General features: G+C 47.1%; 1 protein-coding gene across 5 annotated transcripts in view; it reads left to right on the top strand.

Moving 5' to 3' along the window:
* The window catches only part of impdh1b (IMP (inosine 5'-monophosphate) dehydrogenase 1b), a 97,081-nt gene that overhangs the window by 25,463 nt on the left and 56,590 nt on the right, over positions 1-15,028 (top strand). For all 5 annotated transcript variants that reach the window (XR_015099384.1, XR_015099386.1, XR_015099383.1 and 2 more), the window contains exons 16-18: positions 4,665-4,775; positions 9,658-9,719; positions 14,009-14,163. The gene's annotated coding sequence lies outside the window, so the exon portion shown is untranslated. The remainder of the gene's footprint in view (positions 1-4,664; positions 4,776-9,657; positions 9,720-14,008; positions 14,164-15,028) is intronic.

Below are 15,028 nucleotides of genomic sequence, written 5' to 3'. Positions count from 1 at the left end.
CTTTGGTCCGGCGCAGATACTTTTTGGGGTAAGGGCTTCCTGGCTACTGTCTTAGGAACAGCAAGCCCAGACCGCAAAAAGACCCACGCAGGACAAACTTGTACCCCGCTTGCTCTTCTGGTTCCTCACCACCGCCGTCACCTGGACAGTTGAAGTAAAAGTACATTTGAGTGAATACACACAATGCGTTGAGTGCTTTTTTGACCACGTTAGGTTAGTATGGAACCACATTTTGCTACAATTCTTACCATCGTCCTTTATCAAGCAAGAACACCATGTCGTAATTTAATTCTTGATCAGATCTTTATTGTGAGTCAAATTATATTTGGCAACAATACTTTTTTGCCTAATGTCGACCTTTGAAAGTGGAACCATTTACGGTCTCTCAGAACCATTTTTGAGAACAGTCTTTTGTCTGTGATGTCATACATCATCAGGCATGAAACTACATTTCGTGTCATACCTCTTTATTGGCTAACCTCTGTCAAACAAGCAGTCATATTTGGGAACACAATTCGTTGTCGCGTAACAATACTTTTTCGGGGGTGGAAATATGTGGTCATGTCATTTATCAGGTAATAGCTTTTTGGGGAGTAAGGAACCACATTTGGGAACAGGTCTTCATCGACTATTGCGAACGGAATCACATTTAATATTTTTCCCTGGAAATTGTGTGTGCCTGCACGCGCGTGTGTGCGGTCCTTTCTCAGCTTAATATCGACCTTGATTCGACTTGTGAACATATTTTGTAGCATATCTCTTTCAGTCAGTAATCATAATGTGGCCCTTTTTAGGGTGAACGGAACCATATTTGGTCACGTCATTTCAATGTTGGGGAGAAACCGTATTTGGGAACGGCACTTTTATCTGGCGGCGAGCCACGTATAAAATCGCAATTTAGCTTGTTGTTAGGCGATGAACTATATTTGGTAAGTTTATTGGCTGCAAGATCTTCATGAACACCGTTAGTTACATCTGGACCACCAAAATGAGAGATGTTTCGAATATAATAGTTTTAAAGGACAGACTATTCGGGACACCAACCATAATACAAATACTGTGAATTAATAGCTTTAAAAAAGTCACATGTGGAGGACATGATGGAGTCCTTGTCTTTGTATGTGGCCGTGACGTCACGCCGAGGCACCCGCCACACTTACCTCACCATGTGCGTCATACGTGGGGGAGGGGCGGTATTATAGTGCCACGTCTTCATCTTTTCCATGTATATTTCCCCATTAAAATCGAGAACGGCGCGCACGTTGCCCCGCGAGCTCGTCCACCTACGCGCATGCACGCGTGACGCGCACGACGTGTGAGCTGTCCGTGGTGCTGAACGGCGGCGGCGGTGGTGGTGGTGAACGCCCAGAAAACAAACACACGCGTCCACGCGTGACAGAGATGGGGGAAATACACGAGCAAGCGTGTGTGTGTGTGTGTGTGTGTGTGTGTGTGTGTGTGCGCGCGCGCGTGCAAGACGACGGGGATGAATCGGCACTTGTTGCCTTCATGTAACGTGCACGCGCCAACGTTCACATGAACGCACGGCGACCGCGCTGAATGAAATACGATGTTCATGCAGTTTTGACGATAATGGTAAAGATGCTCACCCTGTCACCTCGCATGTGGTCACCAGTGTTGCGACGTCAAGAAAATAAAAAAAATCCCTGGAAGAATTTGAGCGGTACCCACTGACGTGCAGCAGTCAGGGTGCATGCGCCCCACCAACACCAACGCGACCACCACTCGCGCTCTCACACAACCTACCGTTCGTTATCGTGTTTCTTCTTCATACTGCTCTTCTTCCTCGATGCAATATGAAAAAGAAAGAAAGGAAGCTCCGGACACTCAATTCCTCTAGTCTGCTGCTGCTGCTTCTTGCTGGTGACCTGCATTGACGTCATTGCGTCATTAGGTTTCCCCTGGAAACACGGGAGAGCTAAAAATAGCAACACATTAATTCAAACCCCAGGCTGAGAGAGAAAAGAGAGAGAGTTTGGGGAAGGGAGGGGGCTCTTTTTTGGAGGTTGTTTTATTATGTCAATTTCTATAAGAGTTTCATTTATTTTCCATTGTTGTAGCTTTTTCTTCATGTCATGACTTATTCAAGCCCAAAATGCATGTTGCAGCATTGTCTAAACGTTTAAAACATAAAAGGAAATTCATTTAAACACGTGAGGTACGGGTTTATTTATTTATATCTTTGTGTTTTCTATTTATTTCTGAAGCCATGTATATTTTTATTAGTAAAATGAAGTACATAATACAGTTGTATACACTATATACGATATACTCAAAAGACCTCCCCCGTGTGGCATAAAAATGTACTACCACGTTAAATCCGCCATATTCATAACTATATTGCCGTTAATTGATTTAGTGAGTTTAACTAATTTCCTACTGAGGGGAAAACTGCAGCCTTCAGATAACCTAATGAATCTAAATACTTTCGTAAATTATCGCTAATGTGACCAATCATTCACATTTCAGCGTAGGTTCGTGTTTGAATGATTAGTTCAACAATTATTCCCTCTGCGAGATTCGTAGAAACTCAAGCTCCCACGTGACACAAATGTATACTGCCACTTTAAGCATTCCCTTCTGATAACTTGCTGCTAGTTGGTTACAATTTAAGGAATTTATTGTTTCATGGTAACTTGAAAACATTCTCCGAACGTTTGTACAAAACCAAAATGTCGTGAAAGTTAACTTACCATTGTATTGGCTAAAACCTAGGCCACGCCCACAATCACGGAAGTGACCGAAGGTCGCGATGCAATTGAGTACTGTTGGAATGTAAGAATGGACACCTTGCGACGGTATGTAAACAAATTATTTGAGCACAGTAACGTTTTTTAACTTATATGCATGTATATTTTCGATAATTTGAAGTGTTTATGGCCCCACACATGACGCTGTCTTTAATTGTCGGTAGGTAGAGCTCGAATCACCTCATCTCGCCAGTCGCCATTGTGAAAGAGTGCCAAAACGCATTAAAAATCGTAATAATTTCATCCCATACGTGGCGGTGCTGGATAATGATGCATTTTACCTCGCATAAATGTTTGTTATATTTGTTGTAATGTGGCCAAGATTGGGCTATGGGTCAGTAATGATGTGCTTTTAAATACAAATCTGGAGCGTGGTCAATGGCCTTATGGCAGCGCTGCTCCATTTGCCTCATCTGCTGGCCAATGACGGCAACTACACATCAAAAGTCCCTCGTTTTTGTAGACATACAATAGATATAGATTACTAGCAGTCTTTTTTTTCCATTCATTTTTTTTCAATTTTTCATTCAAAAATGTTCTTCACACATCTATTTTCCATTGGGGGGTTTTTAACAGCCGAATCATTACTCCCAAGTTTGTTTGCATGCTTCATTTCCTAAAAAGACCAGTTACTGCAAAAAATATATAAATGGAATGTTTTGACTATAATTTCTGAAATCATGATGTGTAGTGTTTTTGTACATTGGGATGTTAATCCTGCTTCTGAATATGGTGCTCTGAAAGGCACTATGTACACGTGTTGTTGTGTTTAAAAATATGGTTTACATATTATTTTGTCAACTTTACATATTCTCTATTCTGATTTAGCTAAAAGTAAGCTGTGAAAATGTTCTAATCAGTTTGTGTTACAGCATGTGCAAGTGGAAATGTTGTTTTTTAATGATACATGTTAAAAAAATAATGAGATGATCTCTATATTAGATTTCCAAATATAGAATGTAAAATGTGTGATTACTACCAGGGCTTATTGTGAAGCCTTTAGAAGGCTCAATACAAATCCAAACTATTGTTTGACACAACACGAGTTTCTTTGGGGAATTTGTCCTCCTCCCTATCCGTCTCTCATTCCCGATCAAAACTTCTCAGTTCTCTTGCGTTTGTAAATAAACAATCTTGATTAGTATCCCGTCCTTTGGAATTGAAATGAGGGCAAAGATCTGAGACGTCCCCTAGGAAGGCAAAGGTGGTGCAATGAGCAGAAACAGCCTTCAATCGTTACTATTCCATATTTACTTGGCACAAGCGGCTCTCACTTGACAATGACCACCAGGGGGCAGGAGTGCTCAGGAGTGTACATCTGTGCCCCCCCTCTCCAGTCTTGACTGTGACTGCTTGGAGACGTACAGTACACTGAGACGCAGGAATGATGATTTCCTTTGGGGCGTGTGGAAATGATTACATCCCACATTCGGCTACTTCCCTCTGACATCACACCTGGAACAATGTCTTCCAGACAATTCGTCCCTGAAATCTAACCGCCAGCTCAGGTGTTAAGCATTTTTTCCAAAAGTACTGCAATTCAAGGCTCTCTCTGCCCTCGACATTTTTAATATATATTTTTTTAATCGTTAATTATTTCTCGCTAGTTGCCGCGATTAAAAAAAGGCTGAGAGTGGAAAGGGCGTCCCAGGGGTCGTAAATGAGTGAGTGTGTGTGTTGGATACCGACACGGCACGGGGGGGGGGGAGCACAAATTGAACGTCGAGGCTTGATTGTGCTTGTTGAACCATACAACTATTTCCATTACGTTAAAAAAAGGAAAATTGGTCATAGCCCAGCGATGTCCTTCTACAGTGCTAAAGGCTTTTTGTTACTGCTGTCCTGACTCTTTCAGAATTAATAATAAAATCATGTATGTATTGGCTTTCTTAGGAAACCATGAAAGTTGTGAGAGAAAAGGAGAGTCGCCACCCAAAAACAAAGATCAACTACCAACCAAAACACGGGATTGACTCCAAGTGATTTTGTCGACAAGAGTTTAAGGTAAGGATTCGAACTGAACAGCCATGTGCTTTTGTAGTTGTGTGTCGAGCTGTAACCATGAATCCGATAAATCAGCTAATTCTTTAAAAACAGAAATAAATAAAACGCCCGAAGCATAATCAAACTCAAAAAAAATTAACACGTAATTAGCACGTTCATCCACTGATGGCCACAAGTCACTCAACACGTTAGCCAGTTCACAGCTAGCCAACTCTATGCTCCCTTTCTCTGACGCCCACGTCACTCACTGAGCCAGTCACTCCGCCTTTGAAAGCCCGACACACTCCCAACTCACGGATACGACAGTAAAATGAGAGGATTGCAACTCCAACATGTTATTGTGTTTCATAATGCAAAATCAAGTTTTAACTCATAAGCTGCAGTTTTGGCAATGCGTCCTATCTCAAAAAGAATACGCAGTCTCCTATTTTTTTAAGTTTGTTGTATTTCAGGGAAAAACAAAACGTTTCTTTGGTATGAAATCCACCGGCTAATCTTTTAGTATTCCAAGCAAGTTTCGCATCCAAAAACGCGCCGACCTTGTTTATCTTAAATAGTTGATGTCGCAAGACAAAAAGCGTGTTCCGGTTGGCTGGCTAAGTGACATTTTTAGGTCAGGACACAAGTGTGTGCTTTGTTTACAAGGACTGGTTGCAGGCCACTGAAGCACAGATGTTAAATTGTGGGAAGAACAAAAAAAGGGGTTGCGCATCACTTTTACAGCATTTGCAATGGTGTGCCTCGTCGTCTCAAATAAGTTCTGCCTCTTAAATTATTTTCTTTTTTTTTTTGTAAGCTGTGAGGTGTTATATTCGATCAAAGTGACTATTTAAGGCGTTACATTGGCACATTTAAACGGCTCGCGTATTCTTTGGCACATACGTTAAAACACACTTAAGGAAATGACAACCATTGTGGTCCCAAACATTAGCGACCCAAAGGATTACATCCCATTTATGCACACGGCAGCGAGTGCAGGATTAGTATTATCACTCTTGTCCAATTACTCTTATCCAATTTCCATTTGCAACCCTGCTCTTTCCATCTTGTTCATTAGCGAGCGGTTACCGAATGAAGTGAAGGATGGCGCGTCATCGCCTCTTCCTCCCCTGCGCATCCTTCCAGATGGAAGGCCTTCCGCCTCCCCCCCGTGCCCTTTTGTCCCCCCCGCCGCTCGGCGGCGATCAATATGTCTTATGTGCCGCGCGAGTCGCTCAGCGCTCAGCGCTCAGCGCTCAGCGCTCGCTTATCTGAGTTCTATTAATATGCAGACAGAATGACACGCAGACGCGGCGGCCGGAGAGCCCGACAGTTCATTTTCCCTTTTAGCCTCAGGCCAGCCAGCCGGTGGGGAAAACGAGGACGTTTTGAGAGGTGAAAGGGGGCTGCAGAAAACAGCTGGTGATGTATAGCATTAGTTACCTCAGCCAGGGAGATTATTCTTGTTTTGTGTCCAACTTGCTCAATGTGAGGGTTGGTTTTTCGAAATATCCTGTCTTCCTTAAAAATTGGGAAAAACAAAAATGTCTTGCAGCCAAGCCATAAGACGACATAAGAGAGCGAAAGAAGAAAGTTGTACTTTCTCATTCTCACACTCAAGCAAAAAACAAAAACAAAACTACAGTCGAAAAGTGCAAAGTGGTATCTTTTGAGCTCCATTTCACAATAGCAATCGCGATTAGCATCATCGCCATCACCCCCAACTGGACAAATACCTCCAGGCGGCTCCGAGGCGGTTGTCCCGCGATCTCCCGTCGATAGCCGTCAGCGGGATAAACGGTGGGAGGATGATGCATCCCCGCCCGCCGTACGTGGGTTTCCACACACAAGCGTCCTAATGAGCTCGCCGTTTATGATAACGCGCGGCGCAAAGTGATGGCGCAACATACTCATCAATGCAGTGATCCTTGGAGAAAGTCCAAAGCGTCGCATTGATCCGTTTCACGGGCCGCCAGCTGTCAAAAGCCACCTAATGGATGGTTCATCTCGGTAATGAGTGGTTTTGCTACTCATTTTTTGTCAGATGTCTCCCTTCTATGTAATTGTTGGCACATGTTGGACAGCTTTTAGCTGCTATCACGTGTGTGTGTGTGTGGGGGGGGGATAATGTTTGTCATTCCAAACCGTCCGGCCTAATAACCTGTCATATTGTCGGGCTTGCCTTTGCATCATGGACACCAATTACGTTTATGTGCGGTGGCTGTCCAGTGGTACTCAGGAAGGTAAACAATTTGTCCTTTACTGATGAAATAATGTTATGTTCCCCCCCCCCCCCCTCCTTTGAGCTATAAAAATGTTATCCAGCTAAGTATTCAATTAAAAAAAGTACCCTTTAACCTGCTAACATAATAAGCTGTCCCTGAAAGGGTTAATTAATGATTTAAAAGAAAATAGAGATATCTCGGGCCTCACTTGGATCTTAATCCAACCGCCTTCGGCACGCACACGCGCGTACACAAGCATCATTTCCTTTGTCCAGCTGTTGCCGCAGCACACACCTGTACATTTGCGCATAGTTCATATTTTGCATAGAATAAATGCTTCGTTAAGTTGGATTCGCCGTCAGCCGTGCCTGACGTGCACCCCGACACGGGTCACGTACGAGGCGAGGGAGGTGGGCGTACATCGACACACTTCCATCTTTTAATGCCTTCGTGCAGGGAGGAGGAGAGGGAGCGGGATTGGGGGTGTGTGGGTGTGGGGGGGCAGATTCTCTGCATTGCAGTAGGGAGGCAGACTCCTATAGACGCAATGCACTTCCCAGGAAACGTTACAATCCGTCATACTTTTAGCGACAACAATCTGGCTTTTATTCGTTGCATATTTCATGTATTCATCGTGCACTTTATACCTGCGGCCGAACTGTCAAAACGGAATGTCCGAGAGGTCATTTTGGAGTTCAGCGACAACGTTTAGGAAATCAAAAAATGTTTTGGATTGAAAACAACCAAATAATTTTGCCAAAGTAGCTTCATGCTAACTGTTAAGAGACGCGCTAACAAATTGCATCCATGTCACGGTGCGCAACCCTTATAACAGCTATTTGAACACAGACAATGGAGAAAAAAAACATGTCGACAAATTATATAACAGTACTCGCGGGGATATATTCTTGATCAACTGCAAAGAATGACTACAATGACTGCTGTACTGTATGCCTGAATTATACTGGCCCCCATTTTATGATTAAACCATTTGGAGTTCTAAAATTGTAATCTTTAATAATCGAGTGTAAACCACTGCGTTTTTTGTTTTGTTTTGTTTTTTTGTTGTTTTTTTAAATTCAGTTAGTCATGTCGTGCTCTGAGTGTGCTTTCTGACTAAATTCAATGCGGAATGTGCTAGTTCAGCTTTTTTTGCCGCCTTTCTCGTCGTGTCAACCTGCATTTGAGAAGATGACAAAGGTCCACATAGTACAACACAATCACTCGCGCGCACGTACACACACACACACACACACACACACACACACACACACGGCTGGGTTCATGTACCTTTCCCGCTCCCTCTTCCGCCTCTCACACTTTCGCCTCAGAGACCTTTTCCCGCCCCTGTCTTCTTCTTTTCCCATCATAGCTCTCCTTCCTGATACCTTTTGCCAGGCCAGAGCCCTCCCGCCTCTCGTCCCCGCCTCCCGCTTCCATTTCCCCCTCCTCCCCAGAGGCTCCGTCTCCACCGTCGGGATCAGAGGTCGCTCCCACTCGATATCTCCCACCTTGTCAGGCCGCCGGCTGGACCCCTTTCATTGATCCTCCAGCCGGCGTCGAAGCCAACCGGCGTTTGTTTGTGTGTCGCGCACACAAATCGATGCGGCATGATCATCATTTGTGTGTCGACGTGTCGCCGCCCGGTCGGCTTGACCCTTGCCGATTCCCGTTGGTATTTCCAGTCGAACTGTATTGACGAAAACGCGCTGAAGAGCGGAGCCGCTCCGCTGGGAAGGGGAGTTGATGGAACCCATCCATATCTGAACGTCATTCGTAGCTTGTGACATTACATTTTCGCAGTACATAAACTTTAAGTAATTTATAGATGGAGTGTAATGATGCAAAAAAAAAAAAGTACATTCGACCGACCTGCATATTTATTTGAATTACGACTTTAAGCATGGCTATCTTTCTTTTTGCTGTTGTTTACTTTAACCTCAAGGTTATTTAGGAGCAACTTGATTTATATACCATTAGCTTGTTTCTCTGTCCCCCCCCCCCCCCGCCGCTGGCCCGTCTCCTGTCTGCCCTTAATGCTTTCAAGGCCGCTGAGTCGGCATGTATCCGCTACACTTTTAGCACAACTTCCTGTGACACTTCTTGCACTGTGTGTGTGTGTGTGTGTGCGTGCGTGTGTGTGTATGTGTGTGCACCTAGCTGTCCACGTACGAAGCGGGCAAGGCGCGACGCTGGCCATTTGGCTGCAGGCTTCCGCTTGATGTGCATTGTCATTGTCAAGACTCCTCAGTGGACACACGCACACACACACGAAACAGAGTGTAGACCGAAAGCGTCGGCGCAGTGCATTTGGGCCACACCAGCCTCCACCACCACGCATCCAAAGTGCAAAGAGAAGGGGGGTGTTCTGGCGCAACGCGTTTGCAAGACGGCTCGAGAGTCGCTTTGAAGAAACTTCAAGTCGTCTCGGCGGCCCATCCAAACGCAGACGCTCACGCATGCACAACTGTCACTTTTGTTTGTGTCATATTACCTAAGAATATAACATGGACTAAAAATGCGACCACCCTCCTCGATAATGACCCCTTTTTTTTTAATTGAGTCACTTACAGTAGCTGGAAAAGTCTTCTTCATTTGCGCCTGTGTGACTGTATTATACTGCCCCCGGTGGCCAAATTGCACACAACCTAACACTGGTTGTTTTTTTTTTCCTGCAGGAAATTTCAGCCCAGCCGTCAGTGGAAGACATTTCGGAAGCAGCCTTGACTTCCAAGCGACGGTAAGCCTCAACTATATAGACATCACTCTACCAAAAAAAAAAAGATTCATCCCCATTCCAAAACAAGTGAAATGAGGAAAGAAATGTGAGTAATGAAGGCAAAGTGGGAGCGTTTGGTTGTGTAACGTTTTCGCACAGTGTGCGCCATCCATTCTCTGCGTGCCACCTTCCCGCCTCAGGGGTGAGCGCTTTTTCAGGGGGGGGAGGCAAATCCGTCTCAATTCTCCCATCATTGCGTTTCTCACTGTCTCCCACTTGAAGAAGGGATGTTGTTGTGATGAGCCGCGCTGCCAATTTGGTGTCTCCTCCCTGCCACCTGTCTCTCCATTGTCCACTTGTAAAGTCAAAATCGATCCCCTCTGCCTTGACGGTTGAAATGATGAATTGGACTGGCTTTACGGCTGTGCTTGCCGCAGCGGTGGGAGCAAACATGCTGTAAGGGGGAAAAAAAACCAAACACAAACACAAAGCCAGTTGGATTGCGAATGGCAATGAAACTGTGTCACTGAACCAGGGTGAGCTGCCAAATATGGGCGTGGCTTATCAAAGTTAAGCCTCTTTTTCGATCCGCGCAGGATGCCAAACACGCGCGCAGACCACTCCGACACACTCGCACACCCGGTGCCAATTTAACGGGTGTTACATAACTACAGTGTTATTGAAAATCGCCCTCCTGCGGAGAGAAACGGAAGGCGCAATCACAGGAATGGAAGTTGGCTTCTGATGGCATAAACAAAGCCATAAATTTGTCAACCCATCACCCCGTCGCTCGTTGCCGCCGCGCAGCAGCGCTCCCCGGACATCCTCTCGACCGCAGAACAGTTTCCGCTCCCCTGATTTGCCCCCCCCCCCCCCCCCCCCCGCCCCCGAAATTTCTATCCAAACTTGGAGGCGAGGGTCCAACCGCTCCCTCGGCATTCAAAGTTTTAAGGCTGAAGGGATTGTGCGCATCCTCTGCTTCGTGCGTTTTGGTGCCTCGCGGATATTTCCTCAAAGAGAAGAGTGCTCGCCAGGCTGAGTCCTTTCACCGCTGCAATGGCAGCTACTGCCAAGCTGCTTGTGCTGAACACACTCCAGAGAAAGACTGAAAGTCAACAGCTCCATGTTAACCTGGACGGCCAAGAAGCGGCTGAATTGATCTACAAAAAAAAAAGTGCACTTGGTCCTGATAGTCTCCCTGCTCGTTCAAAAACGGTCGTACGACTTATGCGCCGTCACTTGCTTTTTGGTGTTGAAATTGAAACAACAAGTGAGCAGCGCACGTCGGCAGATCACATAATGATAGTCACCGGCCAGTATTCTTCCAAATTCTGTGCAAAGCTACAGCCCCCCCCCCCCCCCCCCATCCCCACGACCGTTTGCCAGCCAGCTGCGATGGCGCGCTAATGACGCCGAGAAAGCATGCTGTCAGCACATCCTCTGAGCCGCCAGGGCCGCCGGAGCACGCTTACATAACAGAGCTGGCCCCCGCCCCGCCGCCTTGTCGAGCCCTCGTGGTTATTAGAGGGCGGAATGAGAGGCAAAAGAGGACAGATAGAGGAGGAGAGGTTCCGGAATGAAGTCAGCATATGCTCATTGCCCCCCACCCGTCCCCCCCTTTCGGGCAGCATCTTGTACTCGCTGTACAATTTTCCCACTGATCCATTTTCTGCTACTTACCCCGTTCAGGATTGTACATTGCTGGAGTCGATCCCAGTTGATATAGACTGTAAGGTGGGGGCGCTCTCGGTGACCTACCGAGTACCCATCCATCCCTTTTATCCAGTTTAGGGTCGTGAGGAGCCGGATCCCAGTTGAGTGGCTCAAACTCTCGTGTCGTGCGAGCCACCACAGTATCGATGACCCATCTAGCACCAACATTATTGTTTTCTTTCCTCAACCCCGAGTGTTATCGTGAGACTGCTTCCAAAGAATCATTTCCATTTAATGCTAGACTTGCGCTCCTCATTAGAGTCCACACAATGATATCATAGCCCCCCCCGCCCCCCCTACTTGAATGCAGCCTGACACCATAAGCCAAAGGTGTGCTGCATATTTAGCTTCCTAAGAGACTTCCGGTGAGTTTTTTTTGCATGACTCAGCGCTACGTGGTGGGCCCGGCCGAGCACCGCGGCGGACCCTAATTAAGCCCAATTAGAGGATTAATGAACACGTCGGGTGAGTGCGGGGGGGGGAAGAGACCTCCCGTTTGCTTCAACTAACCGCAGGCGCTCGATCCCGGCTGGTGTTTTCGGCGTATCCTCTAAGACTTGTCTAAAAGTGTGGATTCTTTGAAACAATCGCAATCTAATCTCCATTACTCAGCTGCACAAGGCGAGGTCACACGGGACGCCGCGAGCGCAGGAAATAATAATATGGGTGCGCTCCGAAACAGCTCGCCGGCCTTGTAAAACAAAGTCGTCCGACTTAAAACATTACGAGGGCTGCGGCACATCGCGGCGAGGCGCTTTATAACACAAACCTGCCGAGCCAGCTCGAAGGCAACGCGGCCGTGCGGCGCTCTTATTTGTTATTGCGGAAGGGATGTAAACAAAACACTCCCAGGGTCCACCCGTAAATATTCTGAGACGCGTTAGAATATGCTCGAGAGCAACAAATAGAATTGTCACACGGCGAGCGAAATCTTCATCGGGAAGCTTCCCGCATCTCACTTTGCCCTTTCTCCCGTCTTGCTCCGCTGTCAAATCTCCCACCGGTATCCCCCGCGGTGCTCATCGCTCGGCAGTCAGCTCCTTTGCTGCGTCGTATTTCTATGCCTCTAAAACTTTTAAGCACGTCTTCAGCAGACCCGCCGCCGCACTATGCTATGCTATGCTGCTGTCACAGCAGTAAGGCTTATAAGGCTCCGGAAAAGAAAAAAACAAAAAAAAAAACAAGCAGTGCCGAACAGCCTAGAGGTCGTAAATGGGCTTTCACCTGCTTTGCATTTTTCGATCTTCAAGATACTCGTAGCAGTTTGACACTCTCTCCTCATTCACCTTCCGATGACAACAGGGTGAGGGGCCACTGGGGGTTCAATATCTTTGCTCGTTGTGACTTAAGACGGCAACGATTCACACGTTGCGTAATAGCCCTCAATCATCGACTTGACTCCAACATGGCTGACGTGCTGTGCGCTTCAAAGCAAGAGTTCTCGAGACCGAATCTCGACTCACGAGCGGCGAAGACATTCGGTGCTAGAGCAAAGATCGGGGGGGGGGGGTCGCTAGTGCTTGCTAAAAAAAAAATTTCCTTGATTTCTGTCGAGATTCTTTGTCATCCTTTTGTTTTTCTTCAAGCCGTCTTCCCGTGCGTTTTACAACATTTGCGGTTCGTGAGACTATGACCTTGCTTCATTATACAAGCATCCTTGGCGGTTTTACAAAGAAATCCTCATTTATATGCAGCATTTGCAGACACGCTGCGCACGCCTGACAAGCTTCTCGGGGCTCGCTGCACCGCACGCAGCGGGAAGCCATCACCCATGGGCGTGCGTACTGCAGTGGCGTGAAGGGGAGGGTGGGGGGGGGTGGAGTGGGGGATGCAACTTCACTTGAGAGAGTGACGGCGCTATGACGGAGACGACATGAAAATAACGGAGAAATGTGGCCATGATGAAGAATCAGGAGAGGTGGGAATGGTGTGCGTGCCGTTTGCACTTGTGTCCTGACAGGGGCAGCAGAGATGCAGATCTCAATTAGTTAACCGTTTGCACACACACACACGCAAGCATTCTCACCTCAATTTTGCCGACGAAGGCCCAGGAGCTGTCGGCGGGAACCCCCCCCCCCCCCCCCCCCCCCCCCCCGCGCGAAATCGTCTTTGTGCGTCCCGCCGTTTAGTAAGCGACATTGTCAGTGAGCAGGTGATGTGCGCTGACGGTTCCAAGTAGCCACGGCTAATTGGCGCCGACTGACTGGAGAGCGAGCGCGCCGCAGCTCTGCCGGGCGGCGACATGCGGTCGCTACTTCTTGGTCGGTGATCTTAAATCAATATCAAGTGGGGGTGGGGGGGGGGGGTTGTCTTTCTTCTGTTTGGAAGCTCCCACCACGCTGCGTCTCCAGAAAGCATTCTCCTCAAGAGTAGCCGTGGTTTGATCGCTGGTGCTTGATACCATTTGTTTCCATACAACGCATGACAGCAGCCGTCAGAAGCCGCCGATTGCTGCATTCCGTGCGTTGTCTCGGTCCTCTCTGGCCTTGATCAATATTTTAGCGGACGCGTTACGCAACCGCACTAAATGTGCTGTGTAAGTGTGCAAATGTGCCCGTGCTTGACATTTGGCTGAAATGTCTTTCATGCTGACACAGGCACAGAGGAGCGGCACCCCCCCAGCTAGCCAGCCCACCCCCTCCACCAGAGGCCGCGACCGCTGTGACGCATCAGTGCGTGTCTGCTGAGGAGCATGAGGGGCAGCGGGGGCTTTCATGCTGGCAGACCGTGTCCGTCACTACAGGTGCCACAGGTGAGTCACTTGCCCTGCGGGGCGTGCTGTGGAATCGGTGCACACTCCAGTTGTAATTGAGTAGCTCATAAAATTCAACGGAATCACCGCCTTATAATATATATAAAATAATTACATTTAAAAAATCTCACAAGTCAACGTACAATAACAGTAAAACCAAAGAACATGCCTGAAATGACAGAAGTCAAGCAGCCATTTTCAGAGGATTTCTTTCCTTGTCGCGGTTCTCTGAATAAATTTGAACCGCATTTACTCGACAGATAACTCCAAATGGGGTTTACGCCATTTTGTGTGGCTGGAGAATAGCGGTGAAGTTACATCGATATTTATTAAATGTCAATTTGACCTGGATTAACGTCCGTGTTGTTTGTCTCAAGTATTGCCTCCATTCGATACTGGCGAGTTCAAATCTCCTCTGGCTCTCAATTTCCTCCCAAGCCGGAGGATAATTAATGTAGCCTGCGTACTGGCAAGCAATTAGTAAATAATGAACTCGCTTGCTTTCTTTCCCACTTAATGAAGTCTTTTTTTTTTTTTTACTCTCCTGACAAACAGCCTCGGTAAACCTCTTGATCAACTCCCCCGCTATGCATGCACAGGCCACTCTGAGGTTCCTCCGCTTGAGGCCGCGCGGTCTCGGCGGACCCCCCCGGGGCAGTGCATTACTGTGCCCTTAATTGTTAGCATCACGCTAATCTGAGCCGGGGAGCCTTGTTGTCAATAAGCAGTCGGCGCCAAAGAAACATCCGAGTGTGGCAGCTTGAATTTATGCGTGCGCCTGGGAGACAGCCAACTTGGTTTTCGCTTTCTGCCGAGTCAACAAGTACCAGACGTCAACTTTTAGGCTACCTGAGTTTATTTCCCC

This window comes from Hippocampus guttulatus, chromosome 22 (genome assembly GCF_054856545.1).
Source record: "Hippocampus guttulatus isolate MCC_2025c chromosome 22, RoL_Hgut_1.0, whole genome shotgun sequence".
NCBI classification, from domain to species: domain Eukaryota; kingdom Metazoa; phylum Chordata; class Actinopteri; order Syngnathiformes; family Syngnathidae; genus Hippocampus; species Hippocampus guttulatus.
This window is presented reverse-complemented; position numbering and strand designations above follow the sequence as displayed.